The sequence below is a fragment of the Sapajus apella genome, unplaced genomic scaffold, assembly GCF_009761245.1.
Source record: "Sapajus apella isolate SASKATOON/1434 unplaced genomic scaffold, GSC_monkey_1.0 scaffold16, whole genome shotgun sequence".
Lineage (NCBI taxonomy): Eukaryota > Metazoa > Chordata > Mammalia > Primates > Cebidae > Sapajus > Sapajus apella.
In genome coordinates this window covers 4960433-4975961 of record NW_022436956.1, presented here as the reverse complement: position 1 = coordinate 4975961, position 15529 = coordinate 4960433, and the positions used below count along the sequence as shown (strand labels likewise).

Here is a 15529-nt window from a genome sequence, read left to right as displayed (position 1 = left end):
CCTCTCCTCCCCGTTACCTGCGGGCGGCGGCGCCGGGCCCGGAGGCCTGCTGCTCCTCCTCCTTCTCCCGCCAGGCTGGGGCGGCGAGGCGGCGTCGGCGGCCCGGGGGGAGGGGGCGGAGCGCGCGGCTCGCTGCCTCTCTCCTCCCCCGGGAGGCTCAGGGACCCCTATCTCGGGCCACCGCGCCTAGGCCCGTGAGCAGCCTGTGGCTGAGGCATGGCGGCACAGCCCACCGGCGTGCCTGCGAAGTAGGAGTGCGAGGCGGCTGGGAGGATAGCACCCCTGGCGCTCGGAGGGGCCTGAGGGGAGGAGCGAGGGCGCCTGGGAGCCGCGCGCGGGCGGCCGTTGGGGACGGTTGGCCGAGGGCAGGCGGTTGTTTGGGGAGCGCGGCGACGGCTCGCGTGTTCCCGGCGGGGCGGGGTGGGGAAGGGGAAGGGGACTGAGGGGAGGGGAGGGGGAGGTTGGGAGGGAGCCGCCGCCGCGCGCGTGCGGGCCGGAGCCGCCGCCGTTGCCGCTCCGCTCACTCCAGCCTGTTTGGGGGCACTTTGTTTGTGTCCCACAATGCTCTGCGCGGGCGGCCTGGCTGGGGAAGGAGGGGTGGGGCGGGGCAAAGCGAGCTCGGGGGCGGGACTCGGGGTGGGGAAGGAAACGTGATGATTGCGCAAGCGCAGAAAATGGGCCCTCCTGGCCGTCGGGACTTGCACGGTGGGTGACTCCATCTCCTTAGACGGTAGAACCCGCGTGACCCAGAAAGGCGGTGGGTCTTGACACAGTATTTTTGCCTATGTGCGCACAGGTGCAGATTTTCGTATACCCCCATAAGCCCTGTCCCATTTGTCCTTCCTCTAAGCCGTCCTCCCATCCAGCTCCCCTCTCACACCTGGGAAGCATTTCTCCGCAGGAGTCACACTTCTAGGAGTTTTTTTTTTTCTTCGAACTAAAAGCATAACTCCTATTTTCTCGGGTAGTTTCTGTAGCCAGGGCGAAATCGAAACACTTAAGCCCCTCTTCGGCGAGGGAGGTCAGTTGGTAATTGCCCATTGTTCACCCATGGAAACGGGCCTGCCAAGGGCCGCCCCGCAGACGGGTGAGCCGGTGCCCCGGTCCTGGGCGGACAGCGACCTGCGGCGGGTGTCTGGAGTGTGTGGCTCCTCGGGCCTCCTCGCAGTGCTTGCTTTTTGCCGCTTAGCTCTTGCCTAGGTGACCCTGGCAGGGCGTGCGGCTCTGAGATGAGTGGAGAAATGGAATCCCAGGTCCCTCTCGTTCCTCCAACACAGGAACAACTAGAGCTGCTCCAAAAATATACCTTATTTCTTCCACGACCGTGAATCTGTCGTGTTTGCTTCACCATCACTTCCCTGGCCTTCCCGGAGGAAGTGTGCGGGCCACCCCAAAGTAACCAGTATGCCCGGTGTGTTTTGCAACTCTTGGTCGACTGCAAAATCAATCAACCTAGGCATGAGTCTTGGCTTCCCTGACCAGGCGGGCGAGCGCGCTCCGCACCGCCCCCGGAGGCCGTAGGGGCGCCCAGGACTGCAGGCAGCAGCGCCCCAGGTGCCTGGGGGCGGGCGGGGTGAGGGCAGGTGCTTCTTGGGCGCTTTGCGTTTTCCCACGCCTCCAGCTTGCAAACCGAAAGACTTCTTTCCAGAGGATTTTGTGCAAGGGGGGTGGACGTCCCCCGAAGTAGAGTGGATTTTTCTTCTGAAACACTTGGCAACGTCTCACAATAATTCACTCTTTGAGAGACAAACAGCCAAGCACCTGAGCACCCCAATTCTGACACTTGAAATCTTGAGGAAAAAAGGCATAAAAACAACTTGTGTTTTTATAGTCCTTTGCAGTTTCCAACAAGTTTTCAAGTGCGGGTGTATGTTATTTAATCCTGACAGCAACCGTAATTCACAGGTTTTATCACAGGTTTTTATTATTAATTATTATTCCCACTATCATTTTTATTATTCCCATTTCAGAGATGAGAAAAATCAGAAAGATGCGAATTAGGCCCAGAAACTTTTGCACTAAGATTTGAAGAGGGGAAGGGAAAGAAGGCAGAAGGCTTACCCGAGAAAGGACTAGTGGCCACAGAGCGAGACTCAGGAAAGGGCAGGAGCTAGAGACCTGGTGAGGGGTGTGTGAGAGTGTATGTAGGTGGAAAGCAAATGGGAAAGAATCAGGATGGAATGAAGTAGTCAGATAAATCCTATCTACCTCTCCGAGTGCCTTTAGCAGGATAAAAGACCATGAGGCAAGTCTTTAGTCAGTGTTTCTCCAGGGACTGTGGTGGCAGCTCCCCAACTACCACAATGACACAAAAATTTTCTTTCCTTTGTAGTACAACCTGAAGTCAGGTAGAGGAATGCCTCTAGCTTGGTTATTTTTGCCCAGAATTGCCCTAGCTTTTCAGGGTCTTTTGTAGTTCTATACAAATTTTAGGATTGTTTTTTCTAATTCTGTGATTAGTGTCACTGATAGGTAGGGATTGCACTATACCTGTAGGTGGCTTTGGATAGTATGGATATTTTAACAATATTAATTCTTTCAATCCATGAGCATATCTTTCCATTTTTTTTTTTTTTTGGTTCTCTTATATTTCTTTCATCAATGCTTATATTTTTCCGTGTAGAGATTTTTCATTTCTTTGCTTAAATTTATTCCTAGGTATTTTATTTTGCTTTTTTGTAGCTATTGTAAATGAGATTGTTTGCTTGATTTCTTTTTCAGATTGATGGCTGTTAGCTTCTAGAAAATCAACTGATTTTTGTATCCTGCAACTTAACTAAATTTGTTCATCAAAGTTCTGAGAGATGGATTCTTTAGGTTTTTCTAAATACAAGATCATGTTATCTACAAACAAGAATAATTTGACCTCTTCCTTTCCAATTTAGTTGCCCTTTATTTCTTTCTCTTGCCTAATTGTTGTGGTGAGGACTTCCAGAACTATGTTGAATAGTAGTGGTGAAAGTGGGTATCTTTGTCTTGTTCCAGATCTTAGTGGAAAGGCTTTCAACGTTTTCCTGTTCAGTGTGATATTAGCTGTGGGTTTGTCATACATGGCTTTTATCATTTAAAAACTTTTTTTTCCCTTAAATTATTCTCTTGTCTCCTCTGCTTTTCCCACTTAAAAAAAATTTTTTTTTTGAAGACAGGCTCTTATTGTTTTGTCCAAGAATGCAGTGGTGCAGTCATAGCTGCACATAGCCACAAACTCCTGGGCACAAGCATTCTCTGGCCTTAGCCTTCCAAATAGTGATGACTACTAGTGTGCCACCATGCCTGGCTAATTTTTAAAATTTTTTTGTAGAGCTGGGTCTTGCTATGTGAACTCGGGCTCAAGAGATTCTCCTGATTACAGGCGTAAGCCACCATGCCTGAGTTTCTATTTCCTGCTTTTCTATTTCTCACTTAACATTGAAATGTTTTATCATCCTTCCACTCCACTCCCACCTCAGGTCTGAAGACTTTATTAACTAACAAATGACTGTGAGGCCCTTAAGGGCTCAGTGCCAGATGCTTGGAGAGGGTGTGAGAAAAAATACAAAGAAGATTAACTTTGCAGGAGCCCTCTTGTCTGTTTTGGCTCTGGGCAGGGTCAGTTTCTGTGGCTTCTGCAGCCTCCCACCTTTTTCCGTCTTGAGCTGGTAGAGACTTGCCTATGGGTTGCTGGAATATATACACCTTTCTTTGACACTAGGTTAAATAATACTGCTGGGAGGATTTTATGAAATCAGAATCCTGTACACAGGTGAAACAAACAAATGTAGACAGTATGAGGAAACTTTAATTATTAACCTGGTGTGGATGATTCTGAGGAATTCAAATTCCAGGCAAATTCCAGGAGTTATATTTCAGCCACAAGCTGTTTAGGGGACTAAATTCTGGCAAAAGATGGTACTTCCTTGTGGAAGACCATTAGAACTGAGCGAAAACTTATTTAGTCCGAAAGCATTAGCATTAAGGCATGAATGCTTTCTACCCAACCTTGCTTCCTTATTAGATCATCCAACTACACATGTGAAAAATTAATCTCACTCCCTTACTCTAAAATTTGTACCTCTTCTAGTGTGCGCATTTTACCATTCACCCAGTGGAGCAGATTGACTTTGCTACTTTACTACTGCATCTCAATTCCAATCCGTCAACAAGTCCTGTTGAATCTGTCCGTCTCCACTGCCACTGTCCTAAAATAAGATGATGCTAGCTTGTGCCTGGAGAGTTATAATGCCACTTAGGTGGTTTCCCGAATGCAATCTCCCTCTTCCTCCTTTTCTAAGTGGTCGCCAGAGTTGTAATGCATAGCAGTCAAGTCACCCAACAATGGTTTCCTATTATTCTCAAGATAAAGCCCCAAACCCTTAGCATGGCTTTCACACCACTACGCAATCTGGGCCCTTTCAGTGTCTTGAGCTTCATCTCTTAACTATGCTCTTTCAGGAAACATGCCAGTTGCAGAGGCGGTTTTTTTTTTTTAACGTCTTCTAAAATGCCATGCTCTTTCTCCACTATACATATTATTCCTTCTGTGTGGAAATACTGTACTCCATTCCTTAGCTGATTTCCTTTCCATCCGCAGATCTCTTCTTTTCCATATAGATACACGCACGCGCGCGCGCGCACACACACACACGTCAGCTTTCTTGAGATATAATTCACATGCCATACAATTCACCCATTTAAGGTATGTAATTAACTGGCTTTTCGCATATTCACAGAGTTGTGTAACCATCACCATAATCAATTTTATAATGTTCTCATGACCCAGAAAGAAACACATAACCTGTTAGCAGTCACTCCCATTTTCTGCCAACTCTGGCCCTACAAACCACTAACTTAATTACTTTGTCTGTACAGTTCTGCCATTTTTTCTTTTCTGCAGTTTCAGTGGGGAGTTGTGCCGCGTTTGGCTGGTATATCGGTTAAGTTCTCTGCATTGTTTTTCCTCTCTTTTTTTCCCCCAGCATTTGTAAAAAGGGACTAGGTTGTTTGCCCTATAATGTTTGCCACAATTTATTTTGTCAGCTGCATCCCTGTGGCGCATTTATGTTCCCTTATCTGCATTTAGTGTAATTTGACAGTAGGATCTAAATGTTTTATCAGATTCAAATTTAATTTTTGGCAGTATTACTTCATAGGTGGCAGTGTACTTTTCCACTGAGAAATATAGAATGTATGCTTGTCTGTCTTTTTGTGTTGTTGGCAGCCATTGATGAGAAATATCTAGATCAATTCATTCATTAGGAGTTTTTAAATAATAATTTAATTCCATCATTCTTCATTTATTAGCTATTGTACAATGTTTCTACAAAGGGAAATTGCTCCTTTTTGATTATTTGATTACCTAATGATATTGTTTATATACGAAAGCAGGATAAATGGTTGATTCTTTCCCTTTTACCAAATAATTGCATACCTTAATTGTTCTTACTTCTCTCCTTTCAGCCACTACCATCCTGATCCAAAGTCCTTAACCTGACCTCTAAGACCTTGAATCTTTGGGATCCTACTCCTTTTGCAAGGTCCTGCATGATTTGGTCCCTATCTCTATAGCCTCCTTTCAGGCCACTCTCCTCCTTTCTCACTATATCCAAGCCATGCTGACCTATTTTCATTTCCTAAGTCACCAGAGTTTTTCCCATTTCAGGGCCTTTGTACATAGCCCCTCATCTGGAAAGCTTTCTCCAACTTCCCCTAACTCGCACTTACCTTTCAATCATTGCTTTGTTAAGGAAGACTAGGTTGGTCTTCTGATTATATCCTCTCATACCACCCTCTGTTTGACCTTCATGGCACTTCTTATACAGATGCTCCTCAACCTATGATGGGGTTATGTTGCAATAAACCCATAATAAGTTGAAAATATCATAAGTCAAAAATGCATTTATTTATTTGATATAGAGTCTCACTCTGTCGCCCAGGCTGGCATGCAGTGGTGCCATCTTAGCTCACTGCAACCTGTGCCCCCCAGGTTCAAGTGATTCTCCTGCCTCAGCCTCCCAGTGGCTGGGGTTACAGGCATGTACCACCATGCCCACCTAATTTTTGTATTTTTAGTAAAGATGGGGTTTTACCACACTGCCCAGGCTGCCTTCAAACTTCTGACCTCAAGTGATCCACCCGCCTTGGCCTCCCAAAGTGAAGTGCTGGGACTAAAGGCGTGAGCCACTGTACCCCGCCAAAAATGCATTTAATACATTTAACCTACCAAACATCCTACCTGCTTACCTTAAATGTGTTCAGAACATTTACATTTGCCTACAGTTGGGCAAGATCATCCAACACAAAGTCTGTTTTACAGTAAAGTGTTGACTATCTCATGTAATTTGTGAAAGTGGAAAATAGAATGGTTGCATAGATAATGTGAAGTACAGTTTCTTTGGTATATTTATCGCTTTACACTGTTGTAAAGTCAAAAAATCTGAAGTTGGGGAATGTCTGCAGTTCATAGTTATGCTTGTTTGTGATAAGCATATGTCTGATCATTTAATGTCTGCCTCCTCGCCAAACCATAAGTTCCATGAAGGCAGCAATCGTATCTACTATTTTTCTTCTAAGATTAATGATTGGAATATAGTATATGCTCAAAAAATAAATGTTGAATTGAAGTCATATTTGGGAAAAAGAAAATATTTTATCTTGGCTGGATGCGGTGGCTCACACCTGTAATCCCCACATTTTGGGAGGCTGAGGCGGGTGGATCACCTGAGGTCAGGAGTTGAAGACCAGCCGGACCAACAAGGTGAAGCTCGTCTCTACTAAAAATACAAAAATTAGCCGGTGTGGTGGTAGGCCCTTGTAGTTCCAGCTACTAGGGAGGCTGTGGGGAATTGCTTGAACCTGGGAGGCGGAGGTTGCAGTGAGTCGAGATTATACCACAGCACTCCAGCCTGAGTGACAGAGCAAGACTCCATCTCAAAAAAAAAAAAAAGAAGAAAAAGAAAATACTTTATCTCAACTTGTAAAGAGTAAAGATAGCTAAGATTTACTGAGTTCTTCTGATACTCAAATCTAAGTAATCTGGCTCCAGAACCTAAGGTATCAGGTTGAAATCCCAATATAGGTGTACCTCACAGATATTGTGGGTTCAGTTCCAGACCATCACAATAAAGTGGGTCACACACATTTTTATGGTTTCTCAGTACATATAAAAGTTATGTTTACACTATACTATAGTCCAAGATTGTCCAACCCATGGCTTGCAGGCTACATGCAACCTAGGACAGCTTTGAGTGTGCCAAACACAAATTTGTAAACTTTCCTAAAACATTATGAGATTTCTTTTGCAATTATTATTATTATTTTTTAGCACAGCAGCTATTGCTAGTGTTAGTGCATTTTATGTGTGGCCCAAAACGATTCTTCTTTTTCCAATGTGGCCTAGAGAAGCCAGAAGATTGGATACCCCTGCTATAGTCTATTAAGTGTGCAAGAGCATTATATCTAAAAAATTTAAAATAAAAGATACTGTATTGCTAAAAAGTGCTAATGATCATCTGAGCCTTCAGCAAGTTATAGTCTTTTTGCTGTTGGAGGGTCTTGCCTCAGTGTTGATTGCTGCTGACTGAGCAAATGATGGTTGCTGGAGGTTGGGCAGCTATAGCAATTTCTTAAGAAATGAGACAACAATGAAGTTTGATGCATCAACTGGCTCTTTATTTCACAAAAGATTTCTCTATAGCATGTAATGCTGTTTAATAGCATTTTACCCAAAGTAGAATGTCTTTCAGAATTGGAGTCAGTCCTCTCAAACCCCTCTGCTGCTTTATCAAGTAAGTTTATATAATATTCTAAGTTCTTTGTTGTCATTTCAACAAAGTTCCCAGCATCTTCACCTTTATATTTATCTTGAGTAGATTCCACCTCAAGAAACTATTTTCCACTGGATGTGGCATATGCCTATAAATCCCAGTATTTAGGGAAGCCAAGGTAAGGGAATTACTCAAGACCAGGAGTTCAAGAGCAGCCTGTGCAACATAGTGAGACCCCATGTCTACAAAAAAAGAAATGTTTTTAAATTAGCCAGACGTGGTGGCATACACTTGTAGTCCTAGCTAGTTGGGAGGCTGAGGTAGGAAGATTGTTTGAGCTGAGGAGTTTGAAGTTATAGTGTGCTATGAATGTGCCACTGCACTCTAGTCTGGGTGACAGAGCAAGCCTCTGTCTCAAAAAACAAAATAATTCCTTTGCCCATTCATCAGAAGCAACTCCTTATTGTTCAAGTTTCATCATGAGATTGTAACAATTCAGTCATATCTTCAGGCTCCACTTCAAATTCTAGTTCTCTTGCTATTTCTAGCACATCTATAATTACTTGCTCTACTGGAGACTTGAACCCTTCAAAGTCATGAGGGGCGGAATCAGCTTCTTCCAAAGTCCTATTAATGTTGATATTTTGACCTCCTCCCATAAATCATAGATGTTCTTAATGACATCTGGAACGGTGACTCCTTTCCAGAAGGTTTTCACTTGGCCCAGATCCATCAGAGGAATCACTATACATGGTAGCTAAAGCCTTTTGAAATGTGTTTCTTAAATAATAAGACCTGAAAGTAGAAATAACTCTCTGATCCATGGGCTGCAGAACAGACGTGTTAGCAGGCATGGAAACAACATTAATCTTGTACATCTTCATCATGCTCTTGGGTGACCAGTTACACTGTTAGAGAGTAATACTTTGAAAGGAATCTTCTTTTCTGAGCAGTAGGTCTCAACCATAGGCTTAAAATATTCAGTAAACTATTCTGTAAACAGATGTGATTTCCTTCAGGCTGTGATGTTTCATTTATAGAATACAGGCAGAATAGATTGAGCATAATTGTTAAGGGCTCTAGGATTTTCAGAATGGTTAGTGAACACTGGCTTCCACTTAAAGTCACCAGTTGCCTTAGTCCCTAACAAGAGAGTCAGCCTGTCTTTTGAAGCCAGCCACTGCCTTCTTCTATCTAGCTATGAAACTCCTAAATGTGTCTCCTTCCAATCAAAGGCTGTTTTGTCACAAGAAGCATAGCTTTCAGCTTATCTCAGCTTTTGATATGTCTTCTTCACTAAGCTTAATCATTTCTAGATTTGATTTAAGGTGAGAGATTGTGACTCTTCCTTTCACTTGATCACTTGGAGGCCATTATAGGGTTATTAATTGGCCTAATTCCAATATTGTTGTGTCTCAGGGAAAAGGGAGGTCTAAGGAGAGGCAGAGAGACTGGAAACGACTGATCAGTGGATCAGTAGGAACACACATTTTATTAAGTTTACCGTCTTATATAGGTTCAGTTTGTGGTGCCCCTAAACGATTACAATAATAATCAAAGTTCACTGATCACAGATCACGATAAGAGTTATAATAATTAATGAAAAAGTTTGAAATATTATGAGAATTATCAAAATGTGATAGAGACATAAAGTAAGTGCATGCTGTCGGGAAAATGGCTCCAATAGACTTGTTCAATGCAGAGTTGCCACACATCTTCAATTTGAAAAATGTAGAATCTGCAGTGTGCAGTAAGGTGAGGCACAATGAAACGTAGTACGCATGTATACTCAAATCTGTAGGAATACCCCATGCAAATCTATATATTGAAAAGGAACTAACCTCAATTTTGGGGAGTTCTAAATTTACAAATCCCAGGGAAGAGACTTATTGGCTTAGCTTAGTTTGAGTATTCATCCCTAAACCAATCAACTAAAACCAAAGCAGTGGGAATATTATAAGAAAATGCAGCATTCATGCAAGATATATGGATGCTATGGGGCAGTTTCCAGGAGAAGGAGGTACACCAGATAAACAGTCTCATAGTAGAGCACATGCATATTTCTTTCCATAGTCTAATTTCATAAATTCTCTTGTCTAGCATAGTGCAGTTTTCCCACACTGAACAGACACCTTGCCTACTTAATGAAAAACAAGTAAAAGACATGACCAGCTACTACATTTATCTTTCATTTTCAGAATCTCAGTTGATCAGATCTGGATGTGGTTGTATAAAATTTTGCAATCTATGGGCTAAATGGCAAATTTAACAGCTCTCAAAACAATGCAGCCATATCTTTTGCAAAGGTTCCAAGGTCAGCTCCTGTTGTGTGAGAAATTACCTTGTGGCAATGGTAACCTCCTAGACCCTTAGGCAAAGTTATCTCAGGGGAAGATCCACAGGCCAAACTAAGAATTTAGAATCACACAATTAATTAAGTAATTTAAAATATTCAACGAGAAGTGAGAGGAAAGAGTGAGGTAGATTAACCCCTTTTGGATAAGGTACAAGCAAGGTAGAAGGACCATACCACCTGAATCTGGATTATGCAATCTTCATATTCCTGTCTTTCCCCTTGCTGTGCCAGATTTTCTTTCTGACGGTGTGGTTATGAGGATCAGAGGTGATGTTTGAGCAAGGGGATCCAACAGACAGAAGGTGGATGGAACCAGCGTACACAGGGACTTGCCTATTGGAAAGACACAGGGACACATATGCATGGCAGTAGCTCTGTCTCATCAATAAGCCTGATGAGTAGGTCTCAATTTCATTTGCATTTTTGAGCCAAAGTACAAGTGGGGTCAGAATGGTATTGACTATGAGTGGCTGATATAAGGCTTCAAAAATGTCAAGGGCTTAATGTATCTCACGTATATTTAGTGAATCATGAATATTTGCATTGGCTTGGTCCTTCCTTCCCTTTCCATCTACTTTAGAACATGTATGTTCTAACATGTCTCACATGCCATTTGCTTCCATACTTGGTTTCATGTAGCCTTTTTATTTTTGTTTTCTGCTGTATTAGTAAAATTGAAAATTCTCTTAAAAATTTAAAATGCATATGTTATAAATCAAAGATTATGTATAGTCAAGACTACCATGGAAGATCTCTTAAACTGCCTAAAAGACACAATATATTGCATTTATGAGCCATGTTGGAGGCTGACATTCTGTCTCAGTAAGTCCAACCTAGAGGATTTTCCTTGCAGCATTGGAACAGATGGCTCATCCTTCTATTGAGCCCCAGAGGAAGTCATCGGCTTGCATTTAGAGCCTCTGAACTTGGAGTCAGACTGCTAGATGCCCACACTATGAGAGGCACCTGGAAACAGACCAACTGAGAGAATGACACATTTGTGTCTTCTATCTTCTTAGTCAAATGATGCTCATACTTTCTTCTCTGAAGCCCACTTTAGTTCATATGAATTAAGTTTGTGTATGTTCTACTTCTAGGATACAAAAAGTATTAAATGATAAAAGACAACTAGAATATGCACAATTTTTAAAAAAACCCTTTAGAAAAGAAGAAAAGAGCAACCTACAAAGGTCACTTGCCCAGATCTTATAGCACATCTTGCTGGAGGAGTACAATAAAGTAAATCATAGGGCCAGCAAACTTCATGTGCATCTGTTTGTTAACTTACTTCCTTAAGAGTGGATTAAGTTTATCGCTTCTCGGCCTTTTGGCTAAGATCAAGTGTAGTATCTGTTCTTATCAGTTTAATATCTGATACGTCCTCTATCCGAGGACAATGTATTAAATGCATTTTTGGAGTCAGGAGATGGAATAGGAGCTTGCTCCATCCACTCCACGCATCGACCTGGTATTGCAGTACTTCCAGGAACGGTGCACCCCCTCGGGGGATACAACATGTTTACAAGAATAGAACCAAATATACCGGAAGGTGTCGTGGCTCACAGCTGTAATAGCAGCACTTTGAGAAGCTGTGTGGAAGGATTGCTTGAGATCAGGAGTTCAAGACCAGCCTGGGCACCATGGCGAGACCTCATCTCTATCAAAAATGGAAATAAATTACCTGGGTAAGGGGGCTCATGCCTGTAGTCCCAGCTACTGGGGAGGCGAGGTGGGAGGATTGCTTGAGCCCAGAAGCTCAAGGCTGCAGTGAGCCACACTCATGCCAGTGCAACAGAGTGAGCCCCTGTCTTTAAAAATAATAAAAATAAATTTTATAAAAAAAAAAAAAAAAAAAAGAGTGGATTAAGTTCAATATGGCTGCCTCAGGTTTCTGCTAGGAGACTCTTCCTTGTTTGTATCCTACATGGCCATTCCTGAGTGTGATGGTTAATATGTGTCAATCTGACTGGGCTAAGAGATACTCAAATAGCTGGTAACACATTATTTCTGGGTGTGTTGGTGAGGATGATCCTGGAAGAGATTAGCATTTGAATCAGTAGATTGAGTAGAGGTCACCCTTACCAACATGGGTGGGTGTCATTCAATCCATCGAGGACCTGGATAGAACACAAAGGTGAAGGAAGGCTGAATTTTTTCCCTCTGCTTGAACTGGGACATCCATCTTCTTTTTCCCTCAGACAGCTGTGCTCCTGATTCTCAGGCCTTGGGACCCAGACCAGGATTTCCATCAGCTCCCTTGGCTCACAGGCCTTCTGACTTCTGACTTGGACTAAATCACACCAACCGCTGTCCAGCTTGCCGACGACAGCACATCGTGGGACTTCTTGGCCTCCGTAATCACTTGAAACAATGCCTACAGTATATCTCCTATTAAATAAATATATATCTGATTTCTTATTGGTTCTGCTTCTCTGGAGAACCCTGACTAATACACTGAGAAAGAGTTTGGGGAGGATTCCTCTGAAGGGACTGTACTCTATTTTAGCAGTATATTCTATGTTGGTGAATATGTTTGAGCTGGGTCTTATGGGTTGAGCAATAATCACAGGTGATTTTGCAAGGCTTGAGTTTTGTTTTATTTTATTTTATTTCGGTTTTTAAGACTGAAAAAGCCCATTGCATTCATTTTTGTGGGACAGTGTTTGCTAACGACCCAATGCAGAAATCATTTGTGGTTAAGATTATGATCTAATCATTCACCAAACTTATAACAAATGGTCTTCACTGGGTCACAAAAATAGTGTACAACAGTGGGGTAATTAATATTTTCTAATAAAAAGTGGAACTCTCATAGTAGCTATCTAGATGGGGAGAAGGTGTTCTCAATTTTGTTGTGTGTTTTTAATTCTGTTTGGCAGTTATATTACATTTTTCTGACTCATTCATTCTTTTGCACTTAGACGACTATTTTCTGTCATCTTCTGTCAGTCCTCCAATACTTCCTTTCCCACTCTCTCAGTTGATGCCCATCATAAAAAACTACTACAGGCCGGGCACAGTGGCTCATACCTGTAATCCCAGCTCTTTGGAAGGCCGAGGTGAGTGGATCACCTGAGGTCAGGAGTTCAAGACCAGACTGGCCAACATGGCGAAACCTTGACTCTACTAAAGATACCAAAAAATCCAAAAAATTAGCTGAGCATGGTGGCAGGTCCCTGTAATCCCAGCTACTTGGGAGGCTGAGGTAGGGGAATTGCCTGAACCTGGGAGGCAGAGGTTGCAGTGAGCCGAGATCGTGCCACTCTACTCCAGCCTGGGCAACAGAGTGAGACTCTGTCAAAAACAAAACAAAACTAAACAACAAAAAAAACTGCTACAAATGTGGTGGCTTAAAACAACACACATTTATTATCTCACAGTCTAGAAGTCAGGAGTTGGACAGAAGTCTTCCTGGGTTAAAACCAAGGTATAGGCAGGACTATGTCCATTTCTGGAAACCATAGGGAGAAGCCCTTTTTGCCTTTTCTTATTTCTAGAGGCCACTTGCACATCTTGGCTCATGGTCTCCTTATTCCATCTTGAAAGTCAACAACTCTCTGACCCTTTCCCCATCATCACGTTTCTCTCAACCATGTTCTTCTGCCTCCTCCTTCCACTGTTTTTTGTTTTGTTTTGTTTTCTTGAGACAGAGTCTTACTCTGTTGCTCAGGCTGGAGTGCAGTGGTGCAATCTCGGCTCACTTCAACCTCTGCCTGCTGGGTTCAAGCAATTCTGCTGCCTCAGCCTCCCGAGTAGCTGGGACTACAGGTGTGCGCCACCATACCCGGCTAGTTTTTTCTATTTTTAGTAGAGGTGGGGTTTCACCATGTTGGCCAGGCTGCTCTTGAACACTTGACCTCATGATCCGCCTGCTTTGGCCTCCCAAAGTGCTGCGATTACAGGCATGAGCCACTGTGCCCGGCCCCCTTCCACTGTTTTTAGTAATAGCCATAGTGAAGATGTAGTTCACATACCATATAATTCATGCATTTATATTTTTTTAATTTTTTAATTTAGTTTTAAGATGGGGTTTCACCATGTTGGCCAGGCTGGTCTCCAACTCCTGACCTCAAGTGATCCACCCACCTTGGCCTCCCAAAGTGCTGGGATTACAGGTTTGAGCCACCACGCCCAGCCAATTCATGCATTTAAAGTGTACAATTTGATAGCTGTTAGTATATTCATGGAGTTGTATATCCATCCATTACCAGAACCAACTTTGGAACATTTTCATCATCCCCAAGAAACCCTGTGCCCTTTAGCAGTTATCTTTTATTCTTGCCCATCACTCATTCCTAACCCTTGGTAACCACTAATCTGCTTTCTGCCTGTATGGATATTCCTCTTCTGGCCTTTTCATGTAAACGAATCACACAGTATATGTTCTTTTGTCCCGGCTTTTTTCACTTGGCGTGCTTTCAAGGTTCATCCATGCTGTAGCATGTTTCAGTACTTCATCGTCCTCTTCCACTGTTAAGGACTCATGTGATTAGATTGGGTCTACCCTGTTAATCCAGCAAAATCTTCTCATCTCACGGTCCTTACCCTTAATCACATCTGCCAAGTCCCTTTGGCCATGTAAGGTAACACAGTCACAGATCTTGGGTTTAGGACATGGACATCATGGAGGGTCATTACTCAGAGAGAAAATAAAAGCAGTCAGAGCAGAATTGTGACAAACTCTCTATCTCCACTGCCTATCCCTTTTTCCTCAGCATGTTGGTCCATGGCCTCTGCCTTCCCCCTATCAAGTTGGTAGAGAATCTCATGTTCCCAGCATTTGTCACCACAGACTTCCCCTTTCTCTCTTGCTAGCAAAGACCACTGCCGCTCAGCACCGGGCCCCTTCTCCTCTCCCTTACTCAGCGGCACTGCTGGAGTTACCCTCCTCTCTCTTGCATTATCCTTTCTTTTCTCTTGGATCATTTCAATTGGCGTAAAATAGCTTGTAATTTCACCCCTCTGAAAACAAAATCATTTTTGATCCCTTTCCCTCTTCTACTATTGCCTCATTTCTTTGTTCCACCGACTCTTTACAACAAAACTTCATGAAAGATTTGTCTATGTTGTTTTCAATTTTTATTTTTCAATTCTGTTTTTTTTTTTTTTAGAGGGTCACTAAATTTTTTTTTCTTTTTCAATTCTATTTTTCCTGGGGCGGGGGGTGGCCTTACTATGTTGCCCAGACTGGTCTCGAACTCTTGGGCTCAAGCAGTCCTCCCATCTTGGCCTTGCAAAGTGCTGGAATTACAGGCATGAGCTATCATGCCCAGCCAATTTATTGTGGTTAAATATATATAACAGAATTTACCATTTTAACTGTTTTCAAATATACAATTCAGGGGTACTAATTACATTCACAATGTTGTCCAACCATCAACACTATCCATATCTAGAATTTTTCATTCCAAACAGAAACCGAATACCCCTT

The 15529-nt window shown here is 42.9% G+C and overlaps 1 protein-coding gene, 1 long non-coding RNA gene and 1 other non-coding gene across 7 annotated transcripts in view; 2 read left to right on the top strand and 1 right to left on the bottom strand.

The window, feature by feature from the left end:
* Positions 1–563, bottom strand: part of ZBTB44 (zinc finger and BTB domain containing 44) — an 87807-nt gene extending 87244 nt beyond the window's left edge. For 2 of the 5 annotated variants that reach the window (XM_032284963.1, XM_032284968.1), the window contains exon 1: positions 18–100. The gene's annotated coding sequence lies outside the window, so the exon portion shown is untranslated. Of the gene's footprint in view, positions 1–17 lie in introns of all 5 variants that reach the window. The other 3 variants (XM_032284967.1, XM_032284961.1, XM_032284969.1) reach the window with 3 other exon arrangements.
* Positions 157–12516, top strand: LOC116556030. Its single transcript, XR_004270796.1, has 2 exons — positions 157–248; positions 12297–12516. It is a non-coding gene; the product is annotated as an uncharacterized LOC116556030 (long non-coding RNA).
* On the top strand, positions 11410–11600 carry LOC116556469. Its single transcript, XR_004271018.1, has one exon. It is a non-coding gene; the product is annotated as a U2 spliceosomal RNA (small nuclear RNA).
* Positions 12517–15529: the final 3013 nt, after the last annotated feature.